The sequence below is a fragment of the Melitaea cinxia genome, chromosome 28, assembly GCF_905220565.1.
Source record: "Melitaea cinxia chromosome 28, ilMelCinx1.1, whole genome shotgun sequence".
Taxonomy (NCBI): Eukaryota; Metazoa; Arthropoda; class Insecta; order Lepidoptera; family Nymphalidae; genus Melitaea; species Melitaea cinxia.
Genome location: NC_059421.1, coordinates 5,314,668 through 5,334,467, shown reverse-complemented (window position 1 = coordinate 5,334,467; position 19,800 = coordinate 5,314,668).

Genomic DNA, 19,800 nt, shown 5'->3' with positions numbered 1-19,800 from the left:
CAACGCGGACGTTTTAGGTTGGACGGAGCGGCAAAAGCTGGTCATCGCCCGTAGATCCCTATGTGGTACGGCAGGCCTGTGGTTAAAAACCGAGAAGGTATTCAAGTCATACGAAGAACTCAAAAATGCAGTTATAAAAGAATTCCCAGAATCAATAAATTCCAAAGAAATGCACGAAATAATGGCGGCGAGAAAGAAAAGAAAAAGCGAAAGCTATTTTCAGTACATGCTAATTATGAAAGAGCTAGGTAAGAGAGCGAAATTCCCTGATTACGTAGCTATACAATATATTATAGATGGCATTGAGGACTCGAACATGAACAAAATGATTTTGTACGGCGTTAACTCTTATAGCGTGTTGAAAGAAAAGCTAGCTATTTATGAAAAGATTAAAGGCGAAGCTAAGAAAGAAGCGAGAGTTGAAGTAGCTGGAAGAAAAAAGTATGAAGCATCAACATCAAAGCGGCGTTGCTATAATTGCGGCGAAAATACTCATGTGTCTGCGCAGTGTCCGAACGGCTTGAAATGCTTTCGTTGCAACGAGTTCGGCCATATTGGTGTTCGGTGCCCTGTGATTGGTCAACGTGGCTACGAAACGAAGTCGGACTTAGTACAGAGTATTTCCGCTGAGACGGTAAAACAGTCGACGTCAAATCTGGCGACAACGCGGGTCTATGGCAGAGGTGCAGCGCGGTCGGTAAAACAGCGATCGGCCATGTTCGGAACAAAGACGAAAATGACATCTACCAATGAGAATGAATGTAGCTATAGCGGCCATGACAGCGAAACGTCAACGTCAAACTGCGATAATATGGAGGTTATGCAGATTGTAAACAATGATTCGCGGAGTGTTAAAAATAATCAAAAGCCGGTAAAGACTGTAAAAATTGCGAGTTGTTTGAGTTCCCTTGCGCTAATAGACTCTGGTAGTGATGTCAACCTTATTTCGGTGGAATTGTGTGGCAAATTATCAAAAAATAAGTGTTATGATAGTGGCATTTTAACGTTAACCGGACTTGGACGTTCACAAGTGGAATCGTTGGGCAAGATTACGACAGAAATTACAATTGATGGACAGGCTTACGACAGTGTTTCGTTCTATATTATACCTAGAGACTGTATGCCTTATGATATAATATTAGGTCATGATTTTTTGAAAGATGTGACGATGGTTATGAGTGATGGAAGTGTTAATATATTTAGGGACCAGGGGGAATGGTTATGCAGTGTTAATTGTGTTACAGGAGAGGCAGAATCTCTGGTTGAGCATATCAAATTGCCACAGATTAAGCAGGAGGCTTATGACTGTATCAATAGTTATCATCCAGTTCAAATAAAGGAAGCACCGTTGGAGCTAAAAATTGTTTTGAAAGACGAAGTGCCAGTAACTCAGCGACCGCGGCGTTTATCCTACGCAGAACAGGTAATAGTTGAAAAACAAGTCGATGAATGGCTGGCGGATGGCATTATAAGGGTAAGCTTTTCTGAGTACTCCAGTCCTCTTGTGCTGACTAAGAAGAAGGATGGTTCAACACGTGTGTGTGTAGATTACAGGCAATTAAATAACAAAATTGTTAAAGACGAATATCCCCTACCAGTTATCGAGGACCTGATAGATAGATTGGCTCATGCAAAGGTGTTCAGTGTTTTAGATTTGAAAAATAGTTTCTTTCATTTAAAGGTGAGCGAGGAGTCTATCAGATATACATCATTTGTGACGCACCATGGTCAATTTGAATTCTTACGTGCACCATTCGGTTTATGCAACAGTCCAAAATATTTCACCCGATTTGTCAATGTAATTTTCAGGGATCTCCTAGCTGCAAAAATAATGATGATTTTTATCGATGATATTATTATTCCAGCCCAAGATGAGAAAGAGGCTTTACAAAATTTAAAGCAGGTACTCGAAGTTGCTGCACAGTATGGTTTGAAGATCAATTGGAAAAAAGCTAAATTACTACAGACGGAGATCGAGTATCTAGGACATGTTATCAAAGGTGGAGAGGTACGACCAACAACTGAGAAACTAGAGGCGGTAATGAAGTTCCCTGAGCCAACAAATGGTAAGCAACTTAAGAGCTTTTTGGGGCTAACTTCATATTTTCGGAAGTATATAGAAAGTTATGCTATTATTGCAAAACCACTGAATGAGTTACTAAAAAAAGACATTAAATTCAATTTTGATAATGATCAACGAATAGCATTCAATATTTTGAAAGATAAGTTATCATCAAGTCCCGTATTAAAGATATTTGACCATAATTTATTGACAGAATTGCATACCGATGCCTCTAGCAGAGCAATATCTGCTGTCCTCTTACAACATCATCCAAACTCAGGTTTGCACCCGGTGCACTACATGAGTCACATGACTAATGAAGCACAAAGCAAGTATTCTAGCTATGAATTGGAGGCACTGGCAATCATAGAAGGTATTAAAAAATTTCGCCATTATTTGTATGGGAAACATTTCAAACTAGTAACCGATTGTAAAGCATTTCAGCAAACTTTAAGAAAGAAGGATCTAACACCAAAGGTGGCAAGGTGGGTGCTCATGCTAAGTGAGTATGACTTTGAAGTGGAACATAGAGCTGGGAAAAAGATGTCACATGTTGATGCACTGAGCAGAAGTCCCTATGTAGCTACAATAGTATCACTGCACGATCAGGTCAAGCAAGCCCAAGAGCAAGATGACGGGTTAAAAGCGGTTAAAGAAATACTAAGAGACAAGCCATATAAAGATTATTCCCTGGAGGGCGACATACTGTATAAAGGACCTGAACGACTGTTGGTAATACCTAAACACTTTGAAAAGGATATTATAAGAAGAATTCATAGTAACGGGCATTTTTCAAAGAGAAAAATGAAAGAGATAATAGTGCGAGACTATTACATAAAAGATTTGGACAGAAAATTAGAAGATTTTGTAACAGCCTGCATACCATGTTTATTAGCAACACGTAAAGACGGCAAACAGGAAGGCTTCTTAAACCCAATTGAAAAGGAGAATATCCCATTAGACACACTGCATGTGGATCATGTAGGTCCGCTCACAGAAACTAGGAAGCAATATAATTATATTCTGACGGTGATAGATGCTTTCACAAAGTTTGTATGGCTGTATCCTACAAAGTCTACCTCGAGTGCTGAGACCTTAAATAAATTAAGTCTGCATCAACAAACATTTGGAAATCCACGAAGAATAATTACTGACCGGGGAACGGCGTTCACCAGCCATGACTTTGAGGAGTATTGTAAAGAAGAGAATATTCAGCACATTAAAATCACTACAGGGATACCCAGAGGTAACGGACAGGTAGAGATAATCCACAGAGTTATTATCCCTATGCTGACCAAATTGTGCATTGAAACTCCGGGAGTATGGTATAAGCATGTGAGTAGAGTACAAAGAGCACTCAATGGTTCATTTTAACGTAGCATCAATACTACACCTTATGAACTGTTAATAGGAACAAAGATGAGAAGTAAGGAAGATATCGAGATCCTAACTATGCTTCAGGAAGAGACTGTTAGACAATACCATGCTGACAGGGAAGATCTTCGACAAAAGGCCAAGGAACAAATAACTACTGTTCAGGAGGAGAACAGAAAGTATTTCAATAGAAAGAGAAAGCAAAGTCACACATACAATTTAGGAGATCTAGTTGCTATTAAAAGAACTCAATTTGGAGTGGGGCTAAAACTGAGACCTAAGTATATAGGACCTTACAAAATTACCAAGGTTCATAACAATGACCGCTATGACATGGAAAAGGTCAATAGCGCGACAGAAGGTCCCAACCGCACTTCCAGTGCTGCTGATCATATGAAGAAGTGGCCAGAGACCACTGTTTAATTAAAAGAAAAGTAAGTAAGTATTAGGTATGTCAGACGCTTTAGAATGTAAGGTTTTGGAAGTATGAAAGTCTTATAGTATAATTAAGTCCTAGGTTGTACTTTAGTTGTAGTACTGATTTTATGTTTATACCGTTTATAGTATAAGGTAATAATTAGTTTAAGTTGATAAAAGAAATAAACCAATTTTGTATAATGTTTCATTTAAGAGTTTATAAGAGTTCAGAATTGTAACTAAATGCTTAATAAGAATTATGTATAGAAAGTAAGCTAAGTTTTAATTGTATACCTAATATTATTGTTTAAAAAAAAAGGATGTAACTACTACTACAGATGTTATTGTTTAGACATAATGTAACTTCTACTACAAACAATGTTATATTAACTGCTACTGGAAATAATGTCAGATGCAATGTGAGGCAGGGAAGGAAGTATGGTAGCATGTGGTAGTCTGAGGACAGACGAGTGAGTAGGATGGCCGAATGTGGGAAACGGAACGTAAGCGTGAGTGAAAGAGAGAGTGTAAGTATGAGCGAGTGAGGTATGGCAAAAGGGAGTGGCGCCATACTGACTTGAGCGAGTGATACGAGCGGTAGAAAGACGGTGTTAGCTACGAAATAAATTATTAAAGTATTCTGTTGTTTTACTCTGAGCCATCAATCCCACATATATATATATATATTCCTTGACTCCAATTCTGATCTTCACCTAAGCCTTCGATTACGTAATGACAATTGGCTGAAGAATTGGTTTCGTAATCGCAAGCGTAGAGCAATTCATATATACTAATATTATAAGGATGTAAAGTTTCTAACTTTGTTTGTTTGTAGGGGGTAATCTTCGCAAATACTGTTCCGATTATAAAAATTCTTTCACTAATAGATACCTACACTATTTGGGAGTAACATACAAAAAATTCTCGTGTCACTATGTTAGTTACAATACTCCTCCGAAACAGCTGGACCGATTTTTATGAAATTTTGTATGTATATCGGGTAAATCTGAGAATCGGCCATCTTTTATTCATACTCCTAAATTACAAGAGGGGTGGGATTAAGGGGGTTAATAATATATATGGAAAACAACGTTTGCGGGGCAGCTAGTAAGTATATAGATACAATTTCTTTGGCTCTTACATAAGTTAGAGTATTTGCTTCATTACAATACCTAAGATATCATATGCCCTCATATGTTAGAATATACATTATACTAACACGAAATGCAACGTTATTCCGGGAGTAATCCATGATTAGTTACATAATATTCGGCTTAAAGTTGCAGCTAGAGTTGTAATTAAGAAATTTATTGAAATGTCTTTTATTAACTACTGTTGCTTGGGTTTTCATTTGTCGCATTGAGAGTTATAGTTATTATAGTTAGGTTGACTGAAAGAATAAAATAATATTTAAAATGGGTTCCGTAATTGGTTAATGAGCTTATATTTTTTATATGCCTAAGGTAGCAAACACTTATACTTCAAACAAGTAATCTTCTGTAAAGTAAACGTAGCTCTCTAGTTGGGCTGCTCCACATTTTTAGAAGGATATACCCTGTTGTACCCTTCCTGAATCTAATTATTTATTAACTGTATTAGGTTAGGTTAGGTTTAAATTAGGTTTCAAGCCTTCAACGAAGCCCTGGCGAGCCTCAACAGGGATCCATGGGGGCGTCCGTACAAGGCTGCCCGGAAAAACTTCCGGCACCAGACGCCCCCGGTCGCCGAGTCGTTGGACCCCGTGTTCCTGAACAGGGTGTTGGGCGGGCTTTTCCCCGGAAGAGACCCCAACCACACCCCCCCGCTCATGGACGTTTCCCCTCTCGTCGAGGAGCTAGACGAGGGCTCTATCCCGCCTGTGTCGGAGGCGGAAATGGAGGTTGCAGTCCGCCGCCTGCATGGAAAGAGGACTGCACCCGGCCCGGACGGCATCCCGGGCCGGGTGCTGGGAATCGCCCTCCAGGAGATGGGTGATCGGCTTCGGGAGTTGTTCAGCGCTTGCCTCGCCTCTGGGCGATTCCCGAAGCCGTGGAAGAAGGGACGGCTGTGCCTGTTGCGGAAGGAGGGGCGACCCGTCGACTCGCCCTCCGCATACAGGCCCATCGTCCTGCTGGATGACGCGGGCAAACTCCTGGAGAGAGTTGTGGCTTCCCGTGTCGTCCGGCACCTGGAGGAAACTGAGCCCGGGTTATCCGAGGCCCAGTACGGGTTCAGAGCGGGGCGGTCCACATTAGACGCCCTACTCTGGCTTAAAAGATGGACGCAGGCGGCGGTCCGCGACGGGGAGAAGGCGTTGGCTGTCTCGCTTGACATCGCCAACGCCTTTAACAGCCTACCACACGCGACGATACTGGAGGCACTCCGCTATCACCGGGTGCCTCTGTATCTGCGGACGCTGCTGGGCGACTACCTCCAGGGTCGCGAGGTCCTATTGCCAGGGCGCGACGGTCTGCAGCGACGTCGTGTCTCGTGCGGAGTTCCACAGGGGTCAGTGCTGGGACCGCTCCTGTGGAACATCGGCTACGACTGGGTGCTTCGGGGCACGTTGCCCGCAAGTGTCCGGGTCTCGTGCTACGCCGACGACACCCTAGTCGTGGCTAAAGGAAGGGACCTCGCGGAAGTAATGCGGTTGGCCACGGCTGGCGCAACACTTGTGGTCGGCCGTATACGAGTCCTGGGGCTGGAAGTCGCCCTGACGAAGACCGAGGCCCTACTGTTCCATGGGCCTCGAGGAGGACCCCGTCCAGGTACGCGGGTGACTGTGGATGGGGTTTCGGTCCGGGTGGGGACCCAGATGAGGTACCTGGGTCTCACCTTGGACGGGAGGTGGGCTTTTGGGGCTCATTTTGCAGAGCTAGCCCCAAGAGTCGTGAAAGCCGCCGCCTCACTGGGAAGGCTGCTGCCGAACGTGGCTGGTCCGAGTGCCCATTGCCGTCGGCTGTACTCCGAGGTCATCCGGAGTATGGCCATGTACGGGGCACCCATCTGGGCGGACGCCCTCGGTCGCGCCAACAAAATCCAGCTGCGACGGCCGCAGCGGGTCATCGCGACGAGGGCGATACGCGGTTACCGGACGGTGTCCTGGACGGCGGCGTGCGTGCTGGCCGGCGATCCCCCCTGGGAACTGCAGGCGGAGATCCTCACCGAAACATATCATTTTGTGGCGGCGAGGAGATCCCGGGGGGAGTCTCCTACGTGGGAGGATCTCGCACGCATGCAGAGGCTGGCGCAGGACACCCTGTTGCGGCGGTGGACGGAGGACTTGGCTTCGCCAGTCCCCGGGCAGTGGACGGTGGACGCAGTGAAGCCGGTCCTCCGGAAGTGGGTGAGGCGGCGGTTCGGGCCGCTGACCTTCCGACTGGTGCAGGTGCTTTCCGGACATGGGTGCTTCGGTAAGTACCTGCACCAAATCGCGAGACGGGAGGCGACTCCAGCTTGCCACGAGTGTGGAGCGCCAGAAGATACGGCGCTCCACACGCTGGAGGCGTGCGCCACTTGGGAACCGCAGCGGCGCACGCTTTCAGCGGTTATCGGACGGGATCTCTCGCTGCCGAGTGTCGTAAAGGCCATGCTTGACAACGAGAGATCGTGGCAGGCGGTGGTCTCCTTCTGCGAAGAGGTAATGACGCAGAAGGAGACCGCGGAGCGGGCCAGAGAGGAAGACGCCTTAGCTGGCCCACTCCGGCGCAGACGTACGGGGGCAAGGAGAAGGCGGTTTGCCCACCTCCTCCCCCCCTCGTAATAGTGGGGTCGGCGGCCGATAGTCGGGGGACTTCGGCCGGCCGGACGACACGACCCCATACGTCTGGGGGTGGCCTTGTTGTGAGCGAGGCCACCCCACCATCATGCCGGGGCCCGGAAGCTTTGTCCGGGCCTACCGCTGAGGCGAGGTGGCGAATGCTAGCGCGACCCCTCTCGCCCCACCCAGGCGGATGACTGCTAACACGTGGTGGTTTTTAGTCAGAGTAGGAGTCTGACATAACCCTCTAGCGCCCCCGCGCTGGAGGGTATCCATGATGGATTTTCCCCACGTAAAAAAAAAAAAAAAAAAGGTTTAAATTAGGTTTGACATGTCTTGCATTGTTAAGTATAAGTCAAACCATTTTCGTAAAAAAAAATATTAAATAATCTAAATGTACTAAAACTTCGATAAAACATTTTAGTGAAAAATTTAACAAGCTACCTATTAAGGTAATATAATAAATATCAGTAATCTTTAAAGGTAAACAATCTTTGTTTACTGAACTTTAAAAACCGGATAATGGATGTAGATTTACGGCTCGTTAAAGATGATAAGTAAAATAATTCTGTATTGTTTTCACAAAAACATATAACTTTTAAGAATTTCTCAATGCTTCCCTAGAGAAAATGTAAGAAGTATGACGTTTCTTGTAGTGTCAGTAACATTGCTATTGCACCTAGATGTCTCGTATTTGCTCGTAGAGTTCAGTATATACCTCTATATGTGTAAGACGCGCGATCTTCAGAATGGTATGGTTTAAGTCATAAACTTACATTTTATTTTACTTTTGTTTTTATTTGTCTTTCACTTTCTACTGCAGTAGACTAAAAACCTCGATGTTACATTGCTATTACATTATATTACAGACCATCGTGATTTTTTTTAAGTTACAGGGGTTCTACTGCGATGTAGATATTGATACGTGGTCATGATTCCATCATTTCAATCCCTAGAGATCATCGTTTATTTAGAATTCCTAGCAAAAGTTTTGTTATTAAACGAACATTTATAAATTAATAAAGGTTTATATAATTGTTTTCTAATGTTTATGCGAATTTTACTCATTTAATGAAACAACTTTTTTCGGATTTTATCGCGGTTTATTATTATCTTTTGATTCCCGACGTTTCGGATACTTTACAGCAACCATGGTCCAGCAACCAGTCCCCCCGTGACCATGGTTGCTGTAAAGTATCCGAAACATCGGGAATCAAAAGATAATAATAAACCGCGATAAAATCCTAAAAAAGTTGTTTCATTAAAAGGTTTATATAAGGTAATTACTTTATTGATGAATGGAAGAGTTCCTATAAAAACAATTATTACTTTAAAATTAGAGGATTACAATATTATATAAAATAATATACTTTATTATATATTTAAAACGCCAAACACACATATCTTAAACTACTCAAGTATGACGTGAAACTGCTGCAAGTCAACCAGTTAACTGCCCACACGGGTTCCATGTACCACAGTAACAATTTGAATTTTACCATCCTGAGCAAATTCTAATAGACTAAGATAATTTGTATGTGTAGTAATAAAGTTCACGAAAGATCTCTACTTAACAATATAGAGCTGGGGTGTTTGTTTGATTCAAGAAAAGGAAATCTCAGCTCAAAGTCTCAGGAACTACTGTTCCAAATTAAAACATCCTTTTGATGTCAGATGTTTCGTTCATAGATTATGATTATAGGCAATATATCATCACGCTATGACCAACACGAGATAATGTTCACTGATAATAAATATTACAAAACGAGGTTTTTTTTTGATTGCATTGTAGTACATATGGCAAACGCAGTGTGGGACGTCCTCCGGCTCGTTGGACCGACGATCTACGTAAGATTGCAGCCTACGTAGACGCAGATCTACGTAGCATTGCATTGTCTAGCAGTGGACTACCATAGGCTGAAGTGAGTGGGTAAGTGAGCAGTATATGGGATAATATTAAAATTTATATACAAACAAAATCTATTGCTAGTTAATAAACAAATTTCATGTTGTTATTATAATTGTAACAATTTGTTATTTCTATGAGAGTAACCATAATTAGTAAAATACTTAAGAAAATTGTGTTTCGTGAACGCTATCTTTGGCGTACGTTCCCAGAAGCTTCCTAATAGACCGGGTCTTTATATGCAAAGGACAATAAATAAATAAGGGAGGAAGTAGGTAAGATCGAAGTGGACAAATGAGAAAAGTGTAAGATTTTATATTTTCTATTAATTAAGTCCGAATTCGTCAAAAAGAGGTCCTTAAAACCTTGCGCAATCTGGACGTGAATAAAGCTAGTGGTCCTGACGGAATACCTGCCATAGTACTGAAAACTTGCGCACCTGAGTTGTCTCCAATCCTGACACGTCTGTTTCGTCTCTCTCTAGCGACAGGACAAGTGCCGAAAGCCTGGAAGCAAGCTAACGTGCAGCCTGTGCCCAAAAAGGGCAGTCGAGCTGACCCTGTCAATTACAGACCAATTTCCATAACGTCCATACTCTGTAAGAGTATGGAACGTATACTGAATAATCGGCTTCTGGCACACCTTGAGGAGAACGATCTTCTTAGCGACCGACAGTTCGGTTTTCGCCGCAAGCGGTCCACTGGTGATCTTCTCGCGTATGCCACACACATTTGGAGTGAGGCTATCGAGAAACACGGGGAAGCCATAGCGGTCTCGCTCGACATCTCGAAGGCATTTGACAGGGTCTGGCACGATGGCCTTATTAGCAAACTTCCCTCATACGGCCTACTCGCTTCTCTCTGTGTTTGGATATCTGACTTCCTGAGGGATCGATCAATTCGCGTGGTTATAGACGGTTGCGAGTCCGATCGTTTGGTCATCAATGCCGGGGTCCCTCAGGGGTCTGTACTCTCGGCAACGCTATTCTTGCTGCACATCAACGACCTGCTCAAACCCGGGACCTTTGGGTATGCAGATGACAGCACCGTTGTCGAGCGTTACATGTCCGACGCACGAGCGAGTGGGTCTGAGGTCCAGTCGCTGAGGGAAGCCATGATTCAGCGTCTGAACTTGTCCCTTAAAGCCGTCTCTGATTGGGGTGACGCAAATCTGGTCAAGTTCAATGCCTCTAAGACCCAGGCGTGTCTCTTCTCGGCAAAACGGAGTCCTTTCCAACTGACTCCCTCTTTCCGAGGTGTGCCCGTGCCCATATCCGGCCACCTGGAGCTTCTTGGCGTTACTCTAACATCCACCCTCAATTTTGGCTCATACATAGAGGCAAAAGCTCAAACAGCTGCCAAAAAACTGGGCGTCCTCTCGAAGGTGAGACAGTACTTCACTCCGGAACAGCTTCTGAATTTATATCAAGCACAAGTTCGATCATGCATGGAGTACTGCTCTCATCTTTGGGATGGCTCAGCCAAGTACCAGCTGGAGCTTCTTGAATCAATTGAGAGACGAGCCAGGAGGCTCATCGGTGACGATGCACTGGTCGCCACAAAGCTGCAAAGCTTACATCATCGGCGTAGGGTGGCCGGCCTGTCGGTTTTTTATCGGATACACTTCGGAGAGTGTGCGCAAGAACTCCATGACCTGATTCCCCCCTCCCCCTTCCATCATCGTACAACCAGACGCTCTGCGTTACGTCACCCTTATATGGTAGATATTCCCCCTATACGCACTAAGCGATTCGCTAGTACATTCTTGATCCGTACGGCCAAAGAATGGAACTCTCTACCAGCGTCTGTGTTTCCTGAAAGCTATGACCTGGGGATCTTTGAGTCGCGAGTGAATAGGTTACTTCTAGGTAAGCGTGCTCCATCTTAGACCGCATTTCACTTATCATCAGGTGAAATAGCGGTCAAACGCCAGCCTATCATTGTGTAAAAAAAAAAAAAAAAAAAAAAAATTTGAAAATCCGAGAATTTAAATTTTAATTAATTGTTTTTGTATTTATTTTTTTTTTTTTTTTTGGTATTTTTACTAATTCTAAGCCGATTTTGATATTTTTAAGATCTTGAATTTGACGTATCTCCATGGTGACACCATAAAATTGTAGTGAAAAATTCTACCGTAAATCCGAATTTTAAGACCTTAGGGACATTTCATTTTTGAGGCATCATTTTTTTTCTATGAAAACAATAGGGAGTACGATCGCTATGAAGGCTATAAATTTTTTTATAGATCCATAATACTCTACTGGAAAACAGTAAAAATGTTCATGATTTATTGCTTACTAGCTTCCTCCGATGAGACTTTCTATCAACATAGTAAACACATTTGACTTCCATCCCCTGTTTAACCCCCTTGGGGCTTGTGAAATATATATTTTTTGACACAAAAAAAAGTTTTGCTTCGAAAATTTCCATGATTTTAAAACCATAGGACTAGGTTACATTGGTTAGATAAAAAACTGTCCATAAAATAAAGTAACGGATAAACAAATACAAAGATCATAGCAAACTTTGCATTTATATTAAAATAGTCAAGATATTTCTTTGAGAAAATGCAGTACAAGAATATCTTATAAGAATCTTCCGCTTTGAAATCTTTTTGCATGTATAATGCAAATATCTTGCTCATTTGTGTTAAACAAAAGAAACTCTTGTTCCTATCTTAAATTACGTATATTAATTAGATAAATTAGGCGGTCATTATATTGAATTATTTGTATCAGAAACTTTAAATTATTTAGGGCCTATTTCCCTGGTTGTGGATGACGATATAATGGTTACAATGCGAATACGGATAACAGCAGGAACATTAGGTAAAATTTATATATAAGGGCCTGTTTCACCTCAATTAATAAACTAAAATTTACAAAATCAAAATTGCGTTAACAGCAACTGGTGTAACAGGCCCTTAATGTTATTATTTTGAATTAATGACTTTAACTAGTCCCAAGATAGCATAGATTATATTTCCAGTGTCACGTAAAATGGAGAAGATGCACAGTAAATTTTATGTATTTGAAAATACCCGCATAAGTAAAAATATATATGTGTATACTAGCGGACCCGGCAGACATTGTTCTGCCCGAAAAATGGCTGCCAAATTTGATTGCTTACATACCAATAGCCGCAGCGCCACCTACCGGGTCCAATTGTGATAAAAACGTCCCTATCTTCCAAGTTGGACCAAATTAAAGATGCTTACAAAATTTGATAAAAAGTGGCTCAGTATTTTCAAAGTTACATACCGATATAAGCGCCACCTAGCGGGTCCGATTGAGATAAAAACCACCCCATCTCCCAATTGGTACGTCAAGAATGACGTATGGTATGTCAAGAATGACATACTCCACAGAGATACCAGGACGCCCACCGTGGAGGAGTACGTGCGCCGATTGGCGCGCGCCATGTCCTCGCGCGGACAAAGGCGCGTGCGTACACCTCCACGGAATCGCCCCCTTACACGCGAGACCGCCAGAAGGGCGTCCTCTGCCACGCGAGCTCCTGCATCCACCGCCGAGCCGACCCAGCGCGGACAGTAGTGGCGACGATCCGGACGACGCGGGGGAGGACATCTCGTCGCTTACCTAACTAAGACGAACACCCCAAATTTTTAAGGCGAGCACCCCAAGATCAAGGCGAACACCCCAAGATTAAGACGAACACCCCAAGGGCAATGAGACCCTGGCCCAAATAGGGCCAAAATAATGATCCCGGAGGTGAACCTCCGGAGAAGAAAGCCCGGGTAAAGAGGGAAACCTCGAGGCCCGTACCCAGACAGACCCTCGGGCCTGTCAGGAAGACCCACACACACGCCAAGTTGGACTAAGTTACAGATGCTTACAAAATTTGATAAAAATTTGTTCAGTAGTTTCGGAGTTACTTATATACCAATATCAGCGCCACCTACCGTGCCAAATTGTGATAAAAACTACCTTATCTACCAAGTTGGACCAAATTAAAGATGCTTACAAAATTCGATTAAAATTGATTCAGTAGTTTCGAATTTTATCGCCCACATACATCGTGACATGAAATTTATATCTAATATATATATAAAATTCTCGTGTCGCGGTGTTTGTAGTTAAACTCCTCCGAAACGGCTTAACTGGTTCTCATGAAATTTTGTGTGCATTTGGGTAGGTCTGAGAATCGAACAACATCTATTTTCCATCCCCCTAAATGTTAAGGGTAGTCAACCACAATTTTTTTTTAATTTTTTGGTAAATTATTTATTTTTTATTTTATTATGATTTGGCGTTGAAAAATACATACGACCCTAAATTTTCACCCTTCTACCACCAACCCCTATTTTTAAATAGCGTTTAGCGGCAAGACAACGTTTGCCGAGTCAGCTAGTATATATATAGATTGCATATGTCAACACTTTAGATATAACATAGTATAAAAAGTATGAATACACTAACAAACAATGTAATGTAAATGTGCCGAAATCTTATTTTCACAATGACACCAGATCATAGAATATCAGCGAATAAGACCAATTAATGTTCAGATTACGTAATCAATGTTAAAAATATCTAAATTTAACACACCGGTTTCATTCATGACAGTCGTCTAGTTAAATTATTCCGGTATCTATAATTATCGTTTCATTAATGATTTAGATTGTCTAGTTTTATTTATAGAAATGCTTTAATAACAATAATATTATTCAATTTTCATAATAATTCGAAATATTGTCACAACAATTTGGACAACATAAACTGATTAGAGTCCGTAAATAAACTTTCGTGTGTATTTCTATGAATATATATATTTTTTTATAACTATCTGAATCCATACAAATAAATAAAATTTGAGTGTCTATTTGTAATATTGAAATAAACGCTTTTAACTAAATTCATAATTATGTATTGTATACACGCTACATATACCAAAATAACATTTTTTATAATTTTACACTGCCTGTTTTGTTTCAGCTAATCTCTGAAACGGCTGAACCGATTTTGACGGGTCTTTCACTGACAGATAGCTGAGGTAATAAGGAGTAACTAAGGCTGTAGTTTTTTTTGGTTATAACTGAGAGAACTAATTATTTTAACTGCGAAATAATTATTTTGTTAAATTCCACGCAGACGAAGTCACGGGCACAGCTAGTTTTAAAATAAAGTTAGATAATATACATAATTCCAGGCTTTGATAATAGTAATTTAAATATAACTCGACAACTGACCACTTTCAAAATGAAGGATTAAAAGAAAATAATCGCCATGCTCTATTAACAATATTAAAATCTGTCAAACTAAAAGAAGAAACTTTCAATTATTTCCAATTTAATCTCTCAATAAACTGCACAAAAGATTATTAACCAAGGTAGCGCACAGCAGGAAACTATCTGCTCAAAATATGGGGCAGCACGACTGGGGTAGTAACTTCGACCTTACAGAAGATCACAGCTATATAATACTGCTTTCAACCAGTGTTGTGTTCTTGTGGTGAGAAAGGTAACCATGATGCTTTTGGTGTTCCAGACGTCTTTAAGCCGCCTACCATCGCCTACCATCGCCTACCATCTCGTGAGCGGTACGCTTGTTTACCGACCTAGTTATTAAAACAAAAAACAAAATTCAGGCCATCAAGTTATATATTATTGATGTACGTTAATACAATTATTAATTCAAAACAATTGAACTTATTGTAAAAGCTTTCAAGGTAAATCGTAACAAAACAAAACATAAAATTCGATATATTTTTAATCACGTAAAACGAAAGGTAATGTAGTAAATTATTAAATAATTCCAAACCAATTACGGTAAAATTTTCTACCTCAAACTTTTACGTTTGTTTCGTTAAACAAAAACCCAGGAAACCAAAGAAAATAACCGTATTAAGAATTTAGTACGTTCCTTCTAACCCCAGGAGAAATCATAGGGTATCCAAGGAAACGTGCAATTGTGAAAGATTCACCGCTTATAACTCTTAATAATTGATGCTGGCGACAAACCCTGGTAACATTTCTTAATAAAAGATTTGTTGAAAGTTTAAAGTGAAATTTATTTTTATGTTCGAGAAAAATCTACGGGATTTCATTTGTTGTTAACGGACTTAATTGCAAGAAAGAAATGTCTTGTGGAAAGTTTTGTTGGTAGACGTTGAAATCAGCTATTTTATCAAACAGTAAGGCTGCTATTCGCTTCTTAGAGTGATATCGAGTAAACATTAAATAGTATTTTCCAATCAAGCGACTAATTCTTTTTGGTACGTTTTATTCAAAGTCTGTGTTGTTTTTGTTATTCTACTAAATTTTTAACTAATTAAGTAAGTATCAGTATATAATGAAGACTAACAATAAATGATGACTTGGGGATTTCCCTGACAGAGGAGATAATCCTAGGGGTGGCCATTGTGAGACCTTTATAAAAAAATAAAAATAAAATTTTAACAATTTATCGAGCACCGTACCACATCTAATACTCGAAAAAAAAACTGCTTTTTCTTAAATAAGCTCTTTTCTCCGACCTAATTATGTTTATGAAAATTCGTTCGCGGAGCGGTATAATATCAATGACTGTTATTCTTGCAGTCACGGTTTCGAACCATACCCGTTATGTTTGGCAACATTTTTTCATACCACGGGTTTTTAGCGAATCTTAAGAAGTAAACAACTAAAATTATAAAATCATATCAATAACTAAAATTACAATCTGTTACCCGCTCTTTTTCCTAAATATATATTTTGTATGTAGGTCAAAGTAACAATTTCTCTGTGTGATATTACTTTTTTCTATTACAAAGTATTCTGTTACTATTCTAGACGTAACGATTCAGCCTGTAACATCCAACAAATGGGCATAGACCTCTCTTCATGTAGGAGAAGGATTGGAGCTTAATTCACATTTTCGGTCACAGTTGGCGAATATATTTCCTACTTGAGTAACGATTACTATCGGGTGTCTTTAATAATAACCGGGAACGACTGCTTAACGCACTTTCTGAGGCACGATGGGGAGTCCCACACGATCGGACAACCAGGCTGAAAAGAAATAGTTGCCAAATACAAATACTGAACTCCCAATAGCCGGTGTGAGAGCGTCTACTCGGTACGCTCATCACTCTACACCAGAACGATATCTAGAAACACCCTGTACTAAGAAATTATCCATTATTTTCTTTACAATACAGGTCATATTTATAAAATATAGAATTTATACTTCATACTAACAGACAAACACTCCAATAATAGTACACAAATATGTAGTACCTGCTCCATATCCGCTTGCCTTGTAGCTTAACAATATATTTTATACACAGAGGAAATACTACAAGAATGGAAACAAATACATTTACAAATACAACATGCTTTCGTCATAATGGGCACCTTTTGACGCTCTTTCTTTTGTTTTGAGGTCGTCGAAACAGGGCCAAGGTTTATAGCGTATCACGCTGGTTTTACAAGAATTTAAAAGGCTATAAATTCTCTATTCAATCTTAAATATAAAAATCATGCTTCATAGTGTAATTGAATTTTGAAAATCAGTTCAAACGCGAGTTGAGTGAAAGGGACCTGATAGATTTTTTTTTATAATTATACTTGTCGGCACTTGCGTTGTCGTACGCAATTAGCAAGGAATTTATAAACAACAGATTCACTGATCACCCCACCTAGCACATCGTTTGATAGTCACCTACCCTCACTCACTATATTACTCGAGTTATTCTGACGTGTATAAAACAATCGGTGCAATCCCGTGCTAAGGCAGTCCTGGCTCTGGCTTGGCACAGTGCACTTGTTGTATCTTGCTAGTAACTTAACCTAGACTCTTTCAGTGATTAATTTGTGCAAACGAATTAATTGTTACATAACGATCTATAATTTGGCTAGGCAGGGCAGACAACTCGAGCAGTGAAGGTGAGCGTTGATGTACATCTCAAAGGGGGTCTCCGTAAACCTGCACCTAGGTCGCAAGTCCTAGGAACTGCTCTGAGTTTCTCCCTCTGCCATACGATGGACCCGGCCGGCACCCGCACGATGTATCCATCGAATGCTAAGAAAGTAATTTCCCTGCCCCGTTAACTAATAACTATCCCACGTTCCGTTCTGCGTTACACTTCTGTTAAGTGATTCCTGTGTCATAATAAATTGGCGATATTATAAATTGTGTTTAACATTGACCACTGAAGCCCAAAGTAGACCGAGTACTCTGAGACGATGAGCGAGAGAAATCTACCTCATCGGACATTCATACCTATATATATTTTTTTTATTTTACATATCGCTAGCACTACAGCCATTTGCGCCCCTTTATTATATATTTTTTCTATATCTCAAACAGTAAGAAATATCACTATGTCTTAAAGGAACAGGATAGTAGCCAAAAAATATAAATTTTTTACTTTTTCATTCTAGAGTTAAGGTTTTTTCGTTATTTAAAAAATTGGTTGTCTGTAAAGTCGGTTTACGCACGATAGTTTTACGTGATAACGTCATCAAGAAACATTGGTGAAAAATTGCATGCTTTTACGAATTGAATTATTATATTTATCACTGAATTATTTCGAATCGCTAGCGCTCACATCACGCGAGGAGAAATAAATGTGTCACAAGCCAACGCTTAGGCCCATCGTGCCTCTCTACCGCTTGTTCCGCTCGCTTGCAAGCTCAGGCTCAGGGGGAACGTGACACTTTTCCGTGCGTGCAGCCGGTGATCATTGATTTATAATACGTCATCACGTCAAAAGTATAAGTCTCATTTACGCATTTAGGAACTAAATTAATTTATCTAGTAGAAGTTTTGATGTAAACTTTTCAACGACTATCACACAAGCCTTTTTTATTTTAGCTTAGTTCGTTAAGCAAAGCAAGACCACTAATTTAGAAAATTGATTTTTCAACGTCGCTGATAAACTCAAAACACGACGAACTTTTCATTGCATATCCTAAAACTCTCAAACCCGATGCATTTAAAATTCGAATCCTGTCGCCTCCGATTTTATTTATTTTTTAATTAGCGCAGCACCGATGCAAAGGAAGCGCCAATTCGGGTCAAAGCAATTAAGGTGCTTGGTTTTTATTTTGTGCCAGTGCCAAAATTAAAAAAAATAAAAAATAAACTTGAATTGCCGCCAACGGTCCCCTGTGTTAGATTAACTGATGTTAAAAGTTGGCAAGCCCTGGCTACGGGCCAGTTCGTTTAGTCTGACTGATTTATACAGTCGACGAAGGGCCATGTAATTCCGGGGTATTTCCTGTGTCTTCGATGTGTAAGTGAAACAAATAGGACTTTTAACAAATTGAGTAATTTGGTTGAGACAGTGTTGCGAATGTTTCCCGGTGTTGGAATTTATTGCACTACACTTCGTAGATCTACATTTGATTAAAATTTATTCTTTATAGAAATAACTTTATCTTAAATTAAATCTAAGAGGTTTTAACATTTTTATACAGACTATTTGGATAAATATTTGTAACAATAAAATTAAAGATGATTTAAAAGACTACTTAAGTTATATTAAAAGCTTGTTCAAATTTGGCCCACGCATCGTAAAACTTTTATTATTTTATTTTTTATTATTTTATTTTTATTTTTAATTGTTATCTGAAAAACATCGTTACGATTTATATAAAAGTGCGAATAACACTTATCTAAAAGATGACAAAAAAGAGAGAGGTATAATATACAGAATTAGAAGTACATGAACTTGTATGAAGGATTGGAATCTAATTTGATAAAAATCTCAAATTTAGACTTTTATCTTTTCTGTACTGCTTACATAATAATAATATTATGAATATTATCTTACTTAATGATATTATGAAGTTTCTTTGTTTGCTTAAGCACGTTAATCTCTCTTTCTAGACTATTTTAGAACTGCTGGTTTGAAATTAAAACTATTGTAAAAAATACACACCGATAGAAAAACAAAAACAAATTATACAACAAATAAATAAATTATGTCGTACAAATGGCATGGGCAACTAAGAGCCCGTGGATATGGTTAATATAATTTAAAAAACGCGCTAATCTGAGTAATGACTGTTAGTTTCGGATTGAAAAATTAATTTAGTGCTGGATAGCTCATTTGCCGAGGCTAGGCCTATTACCAAGGCAATTTTTGTTTGACTTAAAATAACGTGTGTGAAACCGCTGTTCACAGCTATTCATAAGATAATGGAATAAAATGATTAAAATAGATTCTCAATATTGAGAGTATGGCAAAAAAGGCGCTTACCATAGAAATTAATTAGATATGAATATAAAGATAGATATATTTATCCACGCGGTCATCTGCTGTGTCTCAATACCTATGTGTCAGGTAACAGCCGCCT